The sequence below is a fragment of the Lagopus muta genome, chromosome 6 (assembly GCF_023343835.1).
Source record: "Lagopus muta isolate bLagMut1 chromosome 6, bLagMut1 primary, whole genome shotgun sequence".
NCBI classification, from domain to species: Eukaryota; Metazoa; Chordata; class Aves; order Galliformes; family Phasianidae; genus Lagopus; species Lagopus muta.
This window is the reverse complement of record NC_064438.1, coordinates 8441657-8460557: the sequence shown is the minus strand read 5'-3', so window position 1 is coordinate 8460557 and position 18901 is coordinate 8441657. Positions and strand designations below refer to the sequence as shown.

General features: G+C 37.3%; 1 protein-coding gene across 2 annotated transcripts in view; it reads right to left on the bottom strand.

Moving 5' to 3' along the window:
• GALNT18 (polypeptide N-acetylgalactosaminyltransferase 18) overlaps window positions 1-18901 on the bottom strand; it is a 211309-nt gene that overhangs the window by 18155 nt on the left and 174253 nt on the right. The window lies entirely within an intron of this gene.

Genomic DNA, 18901 nt, shown 5'->3' with positions numbered 1-18901 from the left:
TGTAGTTTACACACTGACAGGTTGGCTCTGGAGGCTGCTGCTTCCTTCCTGTGTTCCCTCCCCACTCAGCAGGTCCAGCTGCCTTCTAGAAACATCCTCAGGAAGCCTAGGCTGGCAGCACATTAAAGTAGTGCAAAAGAATTTGTTCAAAACAAAGATTTGGTGTTATTAGTGTAAAGGTTTGCAGCAAGTAAGGGATTAAATTAGTAGAAGCCTACATACCTGGTGCTGAAGAAAAGTACATCAGTTGCCTTCAAAGCGTGACATATATCTCTGCCAAAATCTTTCTGTTTCACTTTCTTGTGGTTTTTGTTTGTTTGTTTGTTTGTTTTTTAAATTTCAGTACAGCTTCATAACTGAATATAACTATTTTTCCTCCAGACAGTAAGAGCCTGGGTTTTTGTTGTTGTTGTTGTTGTTTTTTCTGAAAAAGCTTTTCGTGCAATTTTCCTCGTGCCTTGAAACTGTATCTTCCAGCTAAAGGACCAGTTGTTCCTTAGCCTTCTTTATATTCCTAAAAGTCACTATTCTGGGGTCAGTGCTTCAGTTTCTGTTTTTATACCACCTGTTACACTCTCTGAGTATCCATATTAAGACAAAACAAATAAGACAAGCAGTGATTGGTATCACATTATTAGGACTAATGAAATATTTCCCAGGTTCTCATAAGAGACAATTTTAGTCATGGTATGTTTGTTATCTGTTCTAAATATTTTCTGTCAAAAAAGACAGCTGAAATACGAAAACACAAATGAGAGGTAGTTAGCAGCTAGTTACAGCTGCACAGCCTCGGACTCTCAAGACATCCTCATTTCAGGTGAACTGATTTGCTGTAAACCGTATCAGAAAATTCACTTTACAATGCTACAGTGAAAACAAAAATCTGTATACACTTCTGCTACTCAAACCAGCTCCAGAATAAAGGAGAAGAAGCTCCATCCTTTATTTACCACTGGACCAAGCACATCCTTGCTCATTTTGGGTGAAATTAAGAATTTCATCCCTCTTGATGCAAACTCATGTGCAAATCAGCATGGAAGAGCAATAGAAGAGCTCATGCCTGGAGTTGCAGTCTCCCCCGCTTAATTATTGTATTCAGAGCAAAAGTTCATTTAACTCTTCTGTTCTACTTCATCTCCTCCTTGACAAACTCTGCTTTCAAATCTTAACATCTCACTTGTGCAGCCAGTCACCTAACTGCCAAAAAAATTCACCCTGTGCTAAGCTACACTCACCAGGAACCACAAGTGCACAGCACGTGCATGTGCTGGAGACATAAACTGGGCAGAGCAAAAAGCAGATCTATGTAAGAATGCTCAACATTAGACAAAACAATTCATGATTTACAAAGGTTAGAGCTGGCATAATGCCCACTGAATCTAGCCCACACATCTGACTGTAAATACCTCTTTGCTGATGTTAAAGCTTGTCTGACTAGATTTGGCTACTTCTGTTTACATGGCAGAACCACACAAAGCACGCTTGTGAAATCCCCAGGTAGCTCTGCAGTTCCATCACGAGGCAACAAGGCTCTGCTGCAGCAACCAGTGGCCAAAACTGGGGACACGCCTGAGTGGTACAGATCAGCCAGCAAGCTGGCCAACTGGAAACTGCTGTTGTCTTCTCTAGAAAATTACCAACTGGATTTCCATTGCAAATTTCCTGTAGGGCTAGAATGATTTAGAATTTTGGTGGGATACTTACATCATATATACTTTGCTGCAGTGCTGCAATACAGAACATCCTAAATCTTCCATCAGAGCAATGAAGGCACAAGTTAACTTGGTCAAGTTTTCTGCACAGTAAAAATACTTCAAACAACACAAAATCTACACACACACACACACACACACACACACACACACACACAAAAACAACAACAAACGATAGCTTGGGTGCAAGAGTAAGTAAATGAGCTTTGCTTATTAGGACACAAATATATTGTTTCATCTTCACAATGATGTGGTGTGGATTTTCTGTTGATGAGCATTTTGCCCTGACAGGTCAAATTGTTATTCCCACGGCAATTAACAGTGAAATTCCAATGACTTTAAGTGCAGTGAGATTTTTGGCTCCCGGTTTATTATTAAATTTTGAAGAGCCCCCAGAGTTGATAAAGACCTCAGAGCTGAACTGGGTAGCCAGTTCCAGTAAATTATTCATAGAAGTCGGTTTATCATGTAGCAAGAAATTTAGCAAGAATTTACAGTAAGATGTTCAACTTACCACCAGACAATTATCTGAAGGATAAATTGCCAACTCCCAATGGAATTTTAAAGCAATACACACCAATTTTCAGGCTGAAAGCCATTTGTAATCCTTATGGCAATGTTCCCAGATGAAATCGCTCTGGAGAACTGTACATGACTGTGCATTTATGATGAGCAAACGTAACGCTCACCAACAGCAATATTCGTTACCCTGCTTTTGGCATAATAACTATGAGGGATAAGAAGCCCAATTCTTTATTTCATCTTTGAGCTGTAACTTTTTTCCAATTGAATCCATTAAGTCTTTCACTGTTAGGAGTAATATATTAACATAACAGATCAAAAGTCACACAGCAGATTCATACTGGAGTATAACTCGAGCTAAAGAGCAGTCTGGTGATTCCAGTAAATCCAGACTTAGTTATGTTACCTAGTACCATTGATGCTCAAATATTTACATTGTTCCTGACTTTTTTTTTTATTCCCCAGAAGTTCTTGTAACATAAATGCATCTCAATGACAGAACCTTGTTTCCCCAATATGAAAACCCTCCACAGAATTCAAGTTCGTTATGAATAACACAAATATATCACTAGGATCAAAATCAAGTGTTTTTCTATTTATTATTCATGTGGGAAGAGCCTTCTTGCAGAAACCCTACTATAAAAATCAGTGAGTCAAGGAAGAATAGCATCCAGCAGCAGCTGCTATTTCTACAAGCTAGTAATTTCACACAGAGCAGAATTACTCTTTTTAGACACAGCTGGCATGGTATTAGAAACATGAAACTGTTGTGCAAAATTATGCTTTGGAACATACCCTTAGATACTTATACCCTTGTTACTGAGGGCATATAACAAACATCTCGTTCTGTTTATTTAATTCTCCATCTTAAATGCACAATGACCTTCACATTTTTTAGTCAAACAGTTGTGTATAAATGCCCTGATGTACTTATACACTAATTTGTAAGACCTGTTCTGTGCCACAGACACCCAAAGAGTTATCCTTTGCAGTTCCACACACATTTCACATGATGCGACTGGAGAGAGAGTCTGTGCTGTCCCATAACCACAGTCAATAGCATCACTGTGTTTTGTGCTACCATAAAAATCCTACTGTTGAAGGAGTACAAACATAAGAGCACAGGCTGAGAATTACCAAAACAATTCAGAAATGTTCAACCCTTGCCCACAGACCAGCCTTTAGAAGATTCATGTTATTTTTCTGAGGTAGGCTTTCCATGATTACAGCCTCATTATGCAACTCTGAAACAATTACAACCATATTTTATTCAAGTCAAGGTTCAGTTCACTCTGAAACTTGTCTTACTGGTGAGCTGACAAATAGCTGTACACCAAAGGTAGCAACAATACCAATCAAGACTTGGACTGTAAAGCAAATAGGAAGGGAACCACTCACTACTTCACTTCACTTCAGACTTGCATCTACTGAGTTAGCCCACCAGCATACTGGTTACTTGATGCACTCACTCTTCATGCATGTACACTAATTAACTTCCAAACTCCAAGCAACAATATTTGATTACAGTAAAGCCAAGGTGCTTATGAACTTTAAATGATATAGTGCGATGCTTAAAGCCAGAAAAAAATGTTAACACATTCTTTTAATAGAAAACAGACTGGAATTCAGAGCCAGACTTTGTCTTTTTAATTTAAATTCATGAACCTATAGAGCAGTGGAATACCTAATGCTGCGGTTGCCTACTCTGGTATTCTACTTTGATTTTATTTAAAACAACATCCATAATCCTTCTTTCTTAAGATCAACTTTTTAAAATTGAATAGAACTGCCATTCAATGTTTTTTTATATACTTTCAATACTGACTTTCATAGTTTTCCTAATGCTGGTAACTACCGAATTAATGAGACTTCTATAAAGGAAATTTTGCTTGATTTACTCCTTAAAGCTTCTCTTTGTTTTGCTCTTATTTCTGCAGAACACCTCAATAACTTCTACCAGGAAAGAAAAAAACAAAAACAGAAAAACCATCCTATGATTTTATCCTATCTGAATTTTCCCTTTCAGTCTCTCCATTTACTTTTCAAAGCTTTCTTTGAAGACTCCTACATAATCTTATTTCTTAGCCTGTTTTCTTTTCCTTCCACATATACTCATCTGCAGACTTCACTGTCCCCCAGTGCACCCGGCCATCCTTGACAGTTGAGTTTTTCTCTTTTTATAAAAGGTCAAGGTGTCGTTTACATTTCACTGTAAGTTTGTGATTAATTCCTTCAACAGATGAGGGTCTTTTGCATGGCTATTGGTTGGACAGGAGTGAGAGAAATATTTGGACACTGCAGCTTTCAGTTCCTCGGGAACAAAGGAAAGTTACCCTTGTTTACTCACCCTGGAGCACGTGGAAGTATTTCTGCTTTTAAACCAAGTTAAACAAAAAAACTGAAAAAAGAATTTCTGATGTTTTAAGTAGACAACATCAAAATCAAAGCTTATAAACTAGGCTACAGGAAAAGAAAACATGCTTAGCTGTAGAGGATGTATTTCAGGCAACAAAGTCCAGCATTTCAACTGATACTTTTCAGTCTTAATTGTTGGTCTCTACGTAGAGACTCACAGACATTCATGAAATTTTATCCAATCCAACTGTGCCCTGAAAGTAAAATTTCCTTCCTGAAACATTTTTAAGCCTTCCAAGGTTAAATGGAGATATTTACATGCAGCCTAAGTGAAATACATCTGAAAAATAGCACTTTTCCTGCCCATCAAGTATCTTGAAGTAGTGTCTCTATTGTTTGCAGGGTGGTGACAGTGAATGATAACCAGGAAGAAAGAAGTCAGCATCTAGAACTTAAATGAAAAGTCTGTAAATCTTGACCTCCTGCAAAAACTAGCATTGATCTTGGCTGTGTTCATGAATAAATTGCAAAGTTCACAAAGTTCTGCAAGGAAAGTCGAAACATGTCAGACCAAAATACTGCACTCATGCCCCAGACATTGCTTCTTCCCTCTGCTCCTCTTCTCCCCACAGTAAGAGGAATGAAAAGTATAACCTGTCATATTTTCATTGCTTAATGTATTTGCAGTGCTCATGATTTTTTATTTTAATTTTTTTTAAAGGAAAGACAGAAGGTGGCAGAAGGGAGGTGGACATCAGAATCACCTATATATAAAGATTTCTTATCACAAGAGCTTAACAGTCATTAAAAAAAACAAAAAACCTACCTAGAAACAAGCAAACAAATAAAGCTGTTGAAAAGATAGAAAACTGTTTTCATATCAAGCAGGACATTAATGCCCATGCAACTGTTCTAGCTGCAGGAACCCTTACTGTGCTTTGTTTAGTGAGCCTCAGTTCTCTTATGACTGCCACTTCTGTACTGTGCTCCTTGCTTAAATCAAGCTGTAAACCTTGGCAAGAAATGAAACAGTAAATACTCCGATATGCAAAAGCACACTGCTTGGTTGTACACAAATAGTATAGCCTCTCCCACTGCTTTCATTCATTCAGGATTGCTTTCTGGGGCGTTCAGTCACTGTGAAGACCCACATACAGAATCACGCCTTGCAGGTACACAGGACAAGGAGAAGAGGCTTGGTATTTCTGAGTAAACCCTTATCCAGTGGATGAGTCAGCAAAGAAAACCAACAACTCAAAAACCGAGTTCTTTGAATGACCTTCAAGTACAACAGAGAAACCTCCAGTGAATAGCTACAAGAGCTATGCTAAACTTCAGGCTGCTAAAGTATCACTGGGCTATGAGGATAAGCTGCCTCCGTCACAAAAGGCAGATTAGGTCTTAGATTTTCTGCAGCATTTTCTGCCTGTCTTGGGAGCCTTTATTTTATTATCAGAAGTAGATTATCCTACAAAGGTATCTGCAGGAGAAAGACAAAGAAAAATCCCTCTCTCTTGCTGTTTGGACTTAATATGAAAACTAGGCATGTATGTCCCTCGTAATTAAAAGTCACTGGTTATACACAATAAGACAGTTCCTTCAGGACTCTTTTTAGTAAATGAATTTTGTATAACATCTTTTTTATTGTTCTGAAACAACAATTACTTCTTTTAGCAGCTTTCTAGTTTGCATATGAATAAAAACACTAAGATGATTACAATTGTCTATTATGCCATACACTGTTGAGTGATTTGTACTATTTTGCACTGCTGATTCTCCCCAGAGCACATATATGTCACTGCATGGGCACTCTAGCACTAGACCCTTCCCTCCTTCCCAGGAGACCTTGGGCCTTGACCATGACAAGAAAAGATACCAGGGAGATTCAGCACTGCAGTCCTGCACCACATACTCTTTCTCTTTCCAACCCAACAAGAAGGAGGGGAGCAACCCTCCTAATTCCTAGACTCCCAGCTCCAAGGCCCATGGCAGGCTGTGCTGAAGCTTATCAAAGAGAATATTTGGTACTCACATTGTCTTCTTTCTGCAACTAGTAGAAAGCTAGTGTAAATCCTGGAACCAACAACTATGTCTTGGGTACCCAATGTAACAAGTGATTGCAGATTGTGGGGTCTGCAGCTTCTTGTGGTGGGTTTTGAAAACCCTACCATTCTCTGGTAAACAGGTGCTGACCTCACACATTTTGAAAGGTATTGGATTTTTCCACAACAGATTTCTGCTACACTGAATCTCTGCTTACAATGAGATGACTGAACAGGAAAATCTATTTCACTGTGTAGGTTTCTCTGCATTGCACATGCTATGTAGATCCGAGTGACTATAAGGAATTATGTACAGCAAAAACATGAAAGAGCATTTGCAGATCTAAGTTTAACTCCAAGCCACCTTAATTATGTTTAACTTTTCCCTAAGAACAAAACCAGGTTGGAATAAAATGTCCTATTTTCAGTTAACAAACTGCTTGTCCAGATACCTTTGGTATGCATCTGGAAAACAGAACTACACATTCTTTCTCATTTTGAATTTATTGTTTTCTTCCTTCTACTTGCTCCTTTCAAAACGAAACAAAACTCACCACCATTGTCATCCTTGTAAGTAAAACCACAGGGGAGCAATTTGTTAGCAAAATCCCAGTACAGCTCAGTCCGTGATTTGTATTTGTCAGACTCACAGTAACTTGGAGAGTTACAAATTACACTAACATCTTATTGGAAATTCCAGATGAAATCTCAAATTCTGCTTCAAGCCAACAAAGCTCTTTCCTTCGGAACTAAATTGCACCAGTCCTAAAAGCAGGTACAATAAAATTTTATTCCTCTAACATTGAAAGAACTTGGGAGATGATTGGAAAGCTGAGGTGAGAAGCTACATCCTCATCTGAGATACAGAATCAGACTAATGTGCCTGACCCTAATACAGCATTGAACACAATCTGAACTGTTACGGTCCGAATGTAGAGATTTATTGTAATTTTGTGCTTGTAGTCATTGAAGGGAAGAAAAATGCTTTGAAGTTGAGGCAGAAAAACAATCTGAGTCCATGTGGACCTATCTGTTTTTGCATCAAAAGGAAATGAAAAGCACATTCTCATATCTGATCCAGCTTTCTAGCTTTTATTTTACAAAGCCAAAGAGTAAGCTCTGCCATTTTGTATGATTAAATCTTTATGCATGCAGAACAGCTTCTAAACAGCCTTTTAATATGCATTAATAAAGGTTTTTCACTCAGCTGTTCTATCTTTAGGTAACAGGTCAAATTCTGATATCTTTCCTCTAAGCATCTTTTTATAAGTACAGAGCTCGTCTGCACAAAGGGATCTTTTTAATCAACTGGCATTTCTTACATTGTTTCCTTTCACTTTCTCTTGTAATACAAAATGTTTCTTATTCACAAGAGTTCTGGTCTTTATTTACATTAGGCATTTTCTTCCCTCCACAACTTAATGTTAATGAACTCATACTTGTTCAGATTCCAGCATCTAAAAATATGTATATTAAATGAGTTCTTACTTAATAAAATTACTACAGACCTTACGTTCTCTATAGTGCATGGGTTACCACACTGTTTCCTGCTTGTAAAATATATCTCTCACTCTGTAAAGCTGCATTTAAAACCTGACTCAAGTTTCACAGGTGTTAGCCTTCACTTTGGCATGGACAAAACTCCTTGGGCCAGCCAGATCAGAAATTACATCTTTTACTCATCGTCCGAAGTATGATGAACCTAAAGTATTCAGTTTATCCTCCACTACTACCTTGGAAGCTTCATCGCAATTACTGTATACACTACTGAACTATATAGTTGCTACTGCTTTATTCTGAAGATGAAACACTTTTATGGGTTATTCACTTTGGTGAAAGTGAACTTGTTTGCTTAATCTGTAATTTGCTCACTTTAATCAGCTAAAAAACACGTATTAGAAATACTATGGTTACCTGACACCACGGAATGTTTTTCCTGATTGGAACTCTCCTTCAGCCTTGGCCAAACACAGTCATTGACTTCCCAGTTTCTCAGATTACAGTGTTTCTTCAAATGTTATGTGCAGTTACAAATGGAGACTGAAGTGGGCAGATTTATGTTTATTTGAAATGAAGCTATAAAGGTTATTAAAAATATATTTGGAAACCAGAAATGGGCATTCTGCAGCAAATGGTTAAGCTATAATTATTCAGTATGAATAATTTCCCACTAAAAGTGGGAAATGAGGTACTTCAGAATATTAACCATGTACATCACACGTTGGGCAGATTACTTCACTTGACAGACGATACTTAAATTTGCCTTGAGTGCTCAAGAAATTCCCAATTCTCACCGTGCATCATTATGCAAACACAACTACTCTTGTAATATGTGATACTGAATTAAAAAAGGCAGTCTTGGAAAAAAAGTGATCTGATTGTTTCACAGATTCTTTAAAAGACCGAGTTCATAGTGACGAGCAAAAGCATAAATCTGATGTTTAAATAAATCCCAATTATATTCCATCTCAGTTTTCTCTAGATTTTGACTTCACATTATTTTAACAAACTTTGTGAGTTGATAAGCTGCAGTGCTATTTTTTCCTTCCAAAATCGATGCCATCAGCAAGTGAGTCATGGAAATCTCAAAATTTTAAGGCTAATTTCTGAGTTTGGAAGCACTAAATATATATGCTGAATAGAATATTCATGCTGAACAAATCACTGCATCTTTAGCATAAAAAGAGCAGTGAAGCTCCAGTGTTCACAATCAATGCAGTACCCAGCCAAAAAAAAGCTAATATTGTAGTAACATCTGGAAAATTTAAATGCATTCATCAACTTTTTAACTTGGTATGGACAGCCATTTGAGCAGATAGGCTTGGCATAACAGAGGTATTCCTATATACTTTGTTTAATCAACTTACAAAAAATAAAAAAGGAAGGAAAAGGCCACTGATTTCCTGAGTGAAAATTACTGTTATTTCTGAACTCAAAATTCAGAGATGGAATCAAAATTCAAAAAAGGTCCTAATTCTAATCACCACTTAGTTGACATGTTAATAGATTTGATAACAAAAAAAGGACTACTGTTTGTCTGTTTTATGCTGCAGGCTATATCCTTCCACCTTCTTATCTCTAAGTTCAGTAACTTTTAATTCATTAAATTACAACTTCCAAAATGCTCTCTGTTTTGATGACTCCAACCACTACTGTCAATGCTTGTGACAGCTAATCATCTGCTTTTATATGACTAGGTATCTTATTCCTAACCTGGATCTAACTGGCTGTAATTACTAACCATTGGTTCTTGAAACAATGCTAAAATAAAGTCTTAGCTTATTAAAGTTTCATATTTCCTTAGAAAAGTCCTTCTACTCTGTACATGTAACCACCTTTAGACTGAAGTCAGCTCTTGCTAAGTGCAGTAAAACTGCTGATTCCAAATAAATTACTTGTCAGACATAGCTCTTAGCCTACAAATTGATGCTGATTTTTTTTTTCCAGTTATTTGTACATATTCAATCGAGATTTTACGTGCAGAAATAATTTCTCAATATTCTTTCCACTTCCAGATTGGACAAATATAGATAATGAACAAAAGAAAAAAAAAAAAGGGTCTTTTTCACAGAAAAACACTGGAAACAATCATTCCATAAACATTTCTGCAGAACAGCCTCCTTTGCAAATGGTGCACAATACAGGAGAAAAACTAGCTGAAATTAAATAGCTAATCAGAATTTGGATGAATGCTGTGAAAGTAATATGGCTCATGTAATTACAGAGGGAGTTAAATATGCTTTCATGGGGACTGAATTTGGCTCATGAATTCTAAATGAGCCAGTGGACGACTTCAATTAATAAAACAACATAATAAAATTATGAATAAAACTAAAGAAATTGTAAAGTGGAACACTTTTGTCTACTGTATTAGTTACCCTTTCTAGTAGTTAATCACATCAGTGAAAGAATTTGAGAAACAAAACTCTTCAGACCTTCAGAACTTTGAAGTAAAAAATGATACATTACAACATGAATCAAAAGAATGTTTAAATCGACAGCCTTCCAACAACTACATCAATCTCCAAGTGCAATACGTGTGTAACAGTAACCATATTGGTTTTCTGCAACAAATGGTTTTAAAAACTGCAGATTGAAAAAACAATTTCCAATTTAAAAAGACATCTTTAAAATATGGGTAACTCTAGTAATTGCTATGTAATATACAGATCTACAACTCCGACCTACTCCGAACTAATGCACTTCAAAAATACAAAATGCTCAGTTAGTGCTAGTTTATGAGACTGTGCAGGTACTCAACACAACTGTTTTATTTTTCCAAATGCATTAATTAAAAACATTTGCACCTTAGCAAAGAAAAGCTTCCCCCTCTTTTTTTTTTTTTTTTTTGTTTGTTTTTTTGTTTGTCCTACGTATTTTTGAGATGAAGATCAACTGAACCTCAGGAATTTTAAAATCTATTCCATCTTTCAGAGAAAAAGTGAATAGCAAATACTTCAACTCAGTACTAAAGCAGCATAAGAAATATCAACAGACTGCAGGTGTATTGCCTACGAAGAGCCACTTACTACATTTCTGTTAAAAGACAAAGAAAAAAAAGCATGATTCTACCTCCACACAGATCACATCCTGTCTAAGGCCAGATACAGCCATCACCTCCATGTGCAGACAGGAGACACGGCTTCCAGCAGTCCTCCAGCTACTCTGCTGTCAACATTCTAGTACAAATGAAATCTCAGAGGAGCTGCTCTGTCTGGACAAGAGACACATCTGTAAGCAGAGGAAAGCAGACCGCATGCTGGGGAAGGCAGAGGGTAGTGAGAGCCTGTTCCTTGCTGCGCTGCAAAGCACAGCAGTCCTGCACACATCCGTTGAAGGGATCTCAAGGTGTCTGCAGCCTTGGTAGGATCACGGCTGATGGTCTTAAGCCAAAGAACACTGCTTCACTGATGCTGAGGTCCAACTTGTATTCCTTCCTAAAGGTATCTGATCCCTCTGTGGCAACCCCTCATTACTTTCAGTAGGGGAAATACCTCTCACTGCTCCATACAGTGCTCATTTGCAAGGAGCCAGAGTGAGATTTCTGACTGGCCCAACTACAGACTCCCAGATCAACATATCAGCCAACCACTGCAGAAGTCAACAGCAGCTTTGAAAACAGAACAGCCAGCATTTTCTGGAGCTGTCAGCTCCACACACTTTGATATCAGCTCACCGGGTATAAATTACTGTAAGCCCACCCACCAGAACCAAGCCAAGTATGAAAGGCACAGTGAGCTTTAAATGGTTCAGTGCTCAGCATGAAAAACACGGGATCTGTATCCATAATCTATTGCCAGATTTATCATCTAGGAGCTCAGAAGTATTTCAACTTCATGTTTTCAAGTATCTTGATGTTTTAACTTCTTAAAATCCTTTTGGCCAAAAGTATCCATGAATAATTTGCATTCTACAACACAATAAGAAAAACTGCCAGAAAATGCGGGTACATTTTTACTTCCCTAATAAGAATAGTTTTGAATTATTGTATAACAACAACTCTAATCTTTTCTAAATTAAAACAGTACGTGGAAAGCTCTGATAATTTTAAATACTTGGGCACTACATCTGCTCACAACAGTTTGTTTCAATGACATTTTCACTGCAGTTTTTTCTTACTATGGACATTCTGATCAAATAGTATTGAAAAAGTAGAGAGGAAAGTTCTTAGTGCAACCACCACAAGCACAAGCAATCACAATTACAGTTTTTCAGTGATTCAATTCAGTGATGAATTTCAACAAAATGCAAAGATGCCAAAAGAAGACCTTAAGTAGCCTGAAAGACAACTCCTTCAACATTGCACTCAACTTCTCCTCCTGAATCAGCCTCACCTTGTAAAAAATTTTGAATAAATTGTTTCCAGCCAAACTATAGAGGCAGTAGCTGTATGTTCCTCTTGTCTTATATCAACAATGCTAAACTAGGATTTAATCATAAAGAAAGGCAATGGAATTCAAGATGAAGAAGATAACCCCAGGGCTTAACATAAAAATTAAAACAGTGCAGAAAATATGCAAGATCGTGGTAATATGTAAACACTAAGTGAAAATGCTGCATAAAGTATTTTACAAATTCCATGAGTAATCTTCAAATGGTACAGTAATATCAATGAAGCAATATTTCTTAAAAAAAAACAAAAAAAAAACAAAAAAAAACAACCAAACCAAACCAAAACAAAACCAAAAAGCTGAAAAGAACCACCAGATTTGTAAACTGCATGGAGCAACAGAAGTGCTAATTCATTCAACCTGCACTTTTCATGCACTAGTATTCTTCATGTTCCCCTGGGTACTTACAAGGTTGCTTAGTACTATCTTTTGCTGACATGATGAATTATTCTTTTCTGCAGTAATGTGATGAAAGCTAAGTTTATCATGTCTAGGTAAATTACATCAGAATTTTTGCCAGCTGAAATTTCTATTGCCTCTGCAGAAACCTTCCTTCTCTACTTAGCTTTCTAACAGAACATTTTGATCATGTTTTCTGACATTACTTCTGATCAGCGTCTGCAGTGTTTCCTCCCATTAAAGAGCAACTTATGCGTCTGTATCTTTTCAGCACACCTTGTAACATACATAAAATTGTATCAGTACTCTGCTATAAAACATTAATTAGTACAGCTGGATTAGAAGAATCCTTTTTCTTTTTCTGAGATTGTCATTTCCCTTCTTTAGAAGAGTGGAGGACTGAACAGACACAACATATTCTGGACAACAATGTTGTTATTCCTGTGATATGTTGTAGCTCTGAGTTCTATTTGATTTTTTCAAACAAATCATCTGTGGCACTTGCCAAGTTAGCTTTGACTCTTCTGTTGCTTCCACCTGTGCAAAAGAAGCAGTTATTTCTCAACCAAAAAATGCTTATCACTTAGCTAATTTTAATTTTAAAAGACCTCTGTTGCCTTAAAGCCTTTTTGGCTGTAGGTTTTCAAGGAATTTGATTTCTTAGTTCTTCTTTCTCATCCTAAGTATTCATTTAACTCAAAAGAATTGAACTACTTTTTGAATCCTTGCTTTTTTTTCTGTTCCGGAAACATGAATGTCAAGATTACTACTTCAAAATAGGTGACTGCTTTCAGTTCACAGATCTATTGTAGTATTTTCTTTCTTCTTTATACACAATCACACTCAACAGAGAATCCCATATACTAGGTAAGAATATAGATTTCAAAAGCATCTGTATACCTTCTATTTCTAGTCCACTCTATGAAATCTTTTTTTCTTCAAAACAAAAGCATTTCTTATAGGTTATAGAAATGCTGTAGACCCCAAATTAAGAAAATCAATGCTACTATTAGAAAAAAGGCATATTTTTCAAATATTTCGTTTCACTATAGTTGGACTTTCAATTCCAACTGATAAGTTATCTCAATTCGTATAGACAAGCACAATATTTTACACTACATAATATAAAAAGAAAAGAAAAAACAGAATTATGCATTCATTTATTTCCAAAGTGAGGGATGCGAAGATATTTCCTTTGACCCAGTTCTACAGCTGTTATTTCTTTATTTTGGTTTTCAATCACCAAAGTTGAGCACAGAAAATAACCTCATCTAGACTATGTCCGAAACCTGCAGGAGGATCCCTTGTGCTCACTCTTCTGAAAAGTGTCTTATACTTTGTGTTTCATTCATTATATCTGATAAATTAATAAAATGAATACAGGTTTAGTCTCTAGTCCCACTATTATAACTATCTGTGGTCAGCTGAAAAATACAATCTATCCACTCAGACAATTGATGTAGTTATCAGAGCCATGCACGTAGTTCACAAGCCAATAGTGCAACACCACTGGTCTTTACCACACACAAAGCTCTCTCTTCAATTTTAAGAGAACCTCCACTGCATGGAAGTAGACACTACATTTGAATGACATAAGTGACACAGAAGTCTGGTAACTGGTCATGTTACCTGTATCAACATTAAGCCTCTTGAATCAAACCACAGAAAGTACAGAAATACTTTACTAATGGCGATAGTTCAGTATAAATTTTGCTCCAAAACTAGAATTGAATATTGAGAATTTTTTCCATAATTAAACTTAGAAATACATGACTAAAACAGGAAATCCTACCCATTCTAAATTCTATAGAATATCCACATAGCTAGCGAGCTGATGTACCTGCCACACAGTCTAAAGAGGTAACAGCATTGAAAAAGCGTTTGCTGGACTTAACTCCGCAGGCATACATCAGAATAACTGCAGAGGACTAGCACCAAATTCTGCTTCCATCAAGGTCATAGTTTCTATTAACTTTATTCTGATCAAAATCAGGATTTATGAACTGAAAGAAATTATGAGAAATTTAAATAGCCTCAATAAACTACTCTGCAGGAATACCTTATATAAGACATTAATTGCCATAGCAATTAGGCCCTCTACTGAATATATTTAAAATAAAAACTGGAATTCATAAATGCTTATAATCATCCTTGCTGGCAGTTTCACTGACTCCATGAGGCATTTTATCTCATATTACTCGTATTTTTACTGAACTGAAAAAACCCAGATTAAATCTTAGCTATTCTATTCCAGGAATGTTTACTGTGCAAATACCTCTGTTCCCAGAAAGCACATCACCTGCGCATGAAGTTAGTGCCCAGCTCTCTCCTCAAGACTTAGTGAACAGATGAAAGGAGAACAGTGAGCCTAACTAACATCGCACTGTTTCAGAATCAGGCAGTTTGTTAAGAGAAGCACAGAGTTCTACACAGGAACATATGAGACAGCAGGGAAAAAGGATGTGCAGCTGTAAGAACATCAACTGGCCACACTACAAAGCATACAGGGCTTAACATAGTGCCAAGCACAGTGTGAGCACACTGTAGCCTGCTGCATGCCCTCCTGTAAGAACCAGGCAGACCAGCTAAGATGCCACTCTCTTGATGAAGCCACTTGGTATAAACACTGAGGTGCTCACTTTGCCTGTATGAAGAAAGAGCTATTCTCTCTGCCACGCAGCGTGACTTTTCATCACAAAATATTTGGGCCAAGACATAATTAGAAGCTTTGCACTGTTCAGTTTTTGTACTTCCAAACTATAAAAGAATTATCACAAACCACATAATTGCTAAATTCAAACCATCATGTCAGAGGGTCCTTAAAAAGAAAGGGTGTTCTAAAGAGCAAATGTGAGATTGACTGCCTTGTACACAGATGTTGAATGTGCCTAACATTTACCTCGAAGACAAACATAAGCAGCAATCCCAATTGTGAGTGACCGACAGCTGTTAAAACAGCTGCTGTGCTGCTTTTTTACTTCTTAGTAAAGCCTCCTTCAAAGTGTTTATTATAGACATCTCATCTTCAGGGCAATGATTTTTCAAGTTTGGAGGGTCAGTCATTGATTCAGTTCAGCAGGCTCTGTTCTGTTTGGAATTATTCCCTGACAACCACAAAAACGTGCCAGTATTGGAAGCTGCTAGATGCGGGGCCTTCTGCTCAATGACTTCCTTGCACAGAGCCCTGATACGCAGCACGTACATGCTTTACACACTCAAAAACTTGATCCTACTCGTTTCTAAGAATGTATTTGGGATCTAAAATAATTGTTATGTTTTGAAACAAATTTCTGGCTGTAGGAGAAAATGAACATATATTCATCCATAACCCAGCTAAGGATCTGAATTATCACAGCTATGTGCTGCTCTTAAAAACAGAAATTCCTTTATACAAAACTACTTATGACAGCAGTGTATTGTGGTGCGCTGTTGGCAGCAGAACTGAAACTACCAGGGAAAATCAGGGGCAGTACTCAGGACTTTTGTGATATAATTTTTTTAAAGTAAATGGAGAGGCGTCAGGGGAAGTCTGAATTGTACTGAAGGATATAATCACATTTTATCAATTAACTTCCCGTTACAACATGGTATATAATCTCGGTCAGGGTACTTCAGATACATGGAAATCCACTCCCCTAAGCAGGCAAGGCTAGTGTTTCTGTGTCCGAATTCTCTTAATGCCCATTCTGACGAAGCACGCACATATTTTCGCAGCATTCTTAGCACAATGTGAATTTCATTACACACAGAAATGTCAGGAAAATTTTTCACACTGGAAGTGAATTATTACAATTAAGGTTCCAAGAAAACTTAATTTTGAGATGCTTATATTTGTAGCATCTCAATAACCTGAAGATCACATTAGTTTTACTCTGAAGATCCCTACAGTATTCTCTGAAAATAAACTGACCCCAACATATTTGCCAAGAAACCTAAATTATTTGATTAATTGATTAAGTAATTATTTGATGAATTGATTTTTTCTGGGATTTGCAAATTGAACTGATAACTTCACTGTTTCACTGACAGTCATTTTTAGTCCCATGTATTTTAGTAAACGAATTAACAAGTATCTGTCTACAAACACTCACCACACTAAAAAAGTACACTGAAGAAAAAATATTTTTTTATGAATACATACCTGAATAACATTTAAAAACAAGCACTCATAAATCATACAAAGAGCTTTTAGAAGTTCAAGAGAATTCTTGTAATTGCAGCTTCCAGTACTTCACATGCTGCGCTTAGAATACAACATTAAGCTTTCAGGTCAGAGCCTCATACAGTGTCAGCTGGTGCAGCTCTGCTTATTGTCATGGCTTCCTTTCCTTCCCCTTCAGTGGAGAAGCAATAATTCACACTGGATAGGGCTGTAGTCATTGGTTTCTGAGTGTCAGTTCTGCAATCTCTTGCAAGAATATGAAAGGATATGAACTGATGTCCCTTCTCACCTGCATTTCTTTTCTAGTAATTCTTCAAATCTAGTCTTCTGACACTGGCCCTTACCTTCAATTCCTCAGAATGTATTTTATGCTGACTTTCACATCCTTGGATGAGCTTCCTGATTTAACTGCTTACCAGCTGAGAAAGGTATGAGCCAGAAGAAACTGAACAAGGGAAGACATGGAACTGCCCGTTTTCCCTTCAATCACAAGCACTTTTCAAGGTAAATCTGCTCCTAAAATACCACTTCATTGGCTGATGGTACTTGTTTATTATACAACAGTTATAAAGTCTGTAATAATGTGGTGTTTCATGTACAACAAAGAAGCTTCCAAACACTCAGGAGTAGATTTAATGCATGTGACACACTGTCATCAGTCTGCCTTTAAGATTACAGGCCTGACTAAACAGTGATCTTAGACAGCACCATTCAGGTTCAGGCAGGTCCCAGAATTAGGAAGACAATTCACTGAAGCCTGGGGCATGTATTTTCTGCAGCTTCAAGCAATCATCTTTTCTGTGCAAAACTGGGGCACTGCTGGAAATGGACATCTCTAAGGTCTGAACATGTTACTGACAGTGGCTTTGCTCCTTCCAGCTCAAGAATTAAAAGAGTACCTTAATGCTTTGAATCATGAACCACTTAAGAAGAAAAAAATGCCCAACACCTCACATGTACTTTATGTTTTGCACTGTTCTGCCAAAACTTTTGCTCTGTCTTCCAACTTTTTCCTTTACATTTCTCTCCTCTCACCTTTTTTCTTATAGTCAGTCCACCTCCCAGTTTTCTCCTGCTTTCCTCTATCATCATATGAAAGGGGAGTTTCATCCTCACATCCCTGCAGATATCTCCATTGTACCTTCTTTGGCCAAGTACAATTGTGGGTCGCTATACTTTACCTCCGAGCTGTTCTCATGCAAGAGTGGTGGGAATCTATTTTAACTATTGCTTTTCACTGTATTACTATTGTATGGGAATTGGTGAGTGACGGCCTGAACCTCTGATTGATTACCTGAGGCGAGCAAGGGGTCAGCCACAGGAGCACAGGTGAAGGCAATTCTCCTGTGCTACTGGAAGGGATGGAGCCTGGCTCCACCTCTCCTACACCCATTCATGAGCTGACTGCCAGTGGGGAAAGATCTCTTCTGGAGATCCTTCCACTGGAGTTTCATAACAAGCCCAGAATACGGGTGAGCACTCTATCTATTCTCTTTTGGTATAATAACTGCATAGCCAAACTCTCTTGTATATTTCATAGTCATAACATTGGTACATTCATTGATTGTACAACTATATTCTCAGTACTGTCTGCAAAAGATGGAGTATGGGCTTCAACATTAGGTGTGCCAATACTTTTCTTCTTCACTGATGGCTTCAGTGATTTCTTTCTTGTATGAAACATGCTAAAAACAAACAGCAGCCACACATACAATTCCATAACTATTACTTGATGTCAAATACCTCATCTAACCTTTTCCCCACACAAGTAAGAGTACATAAACATTTTGAAAGAAGGCAGAGGAAAGACAAGGAAGT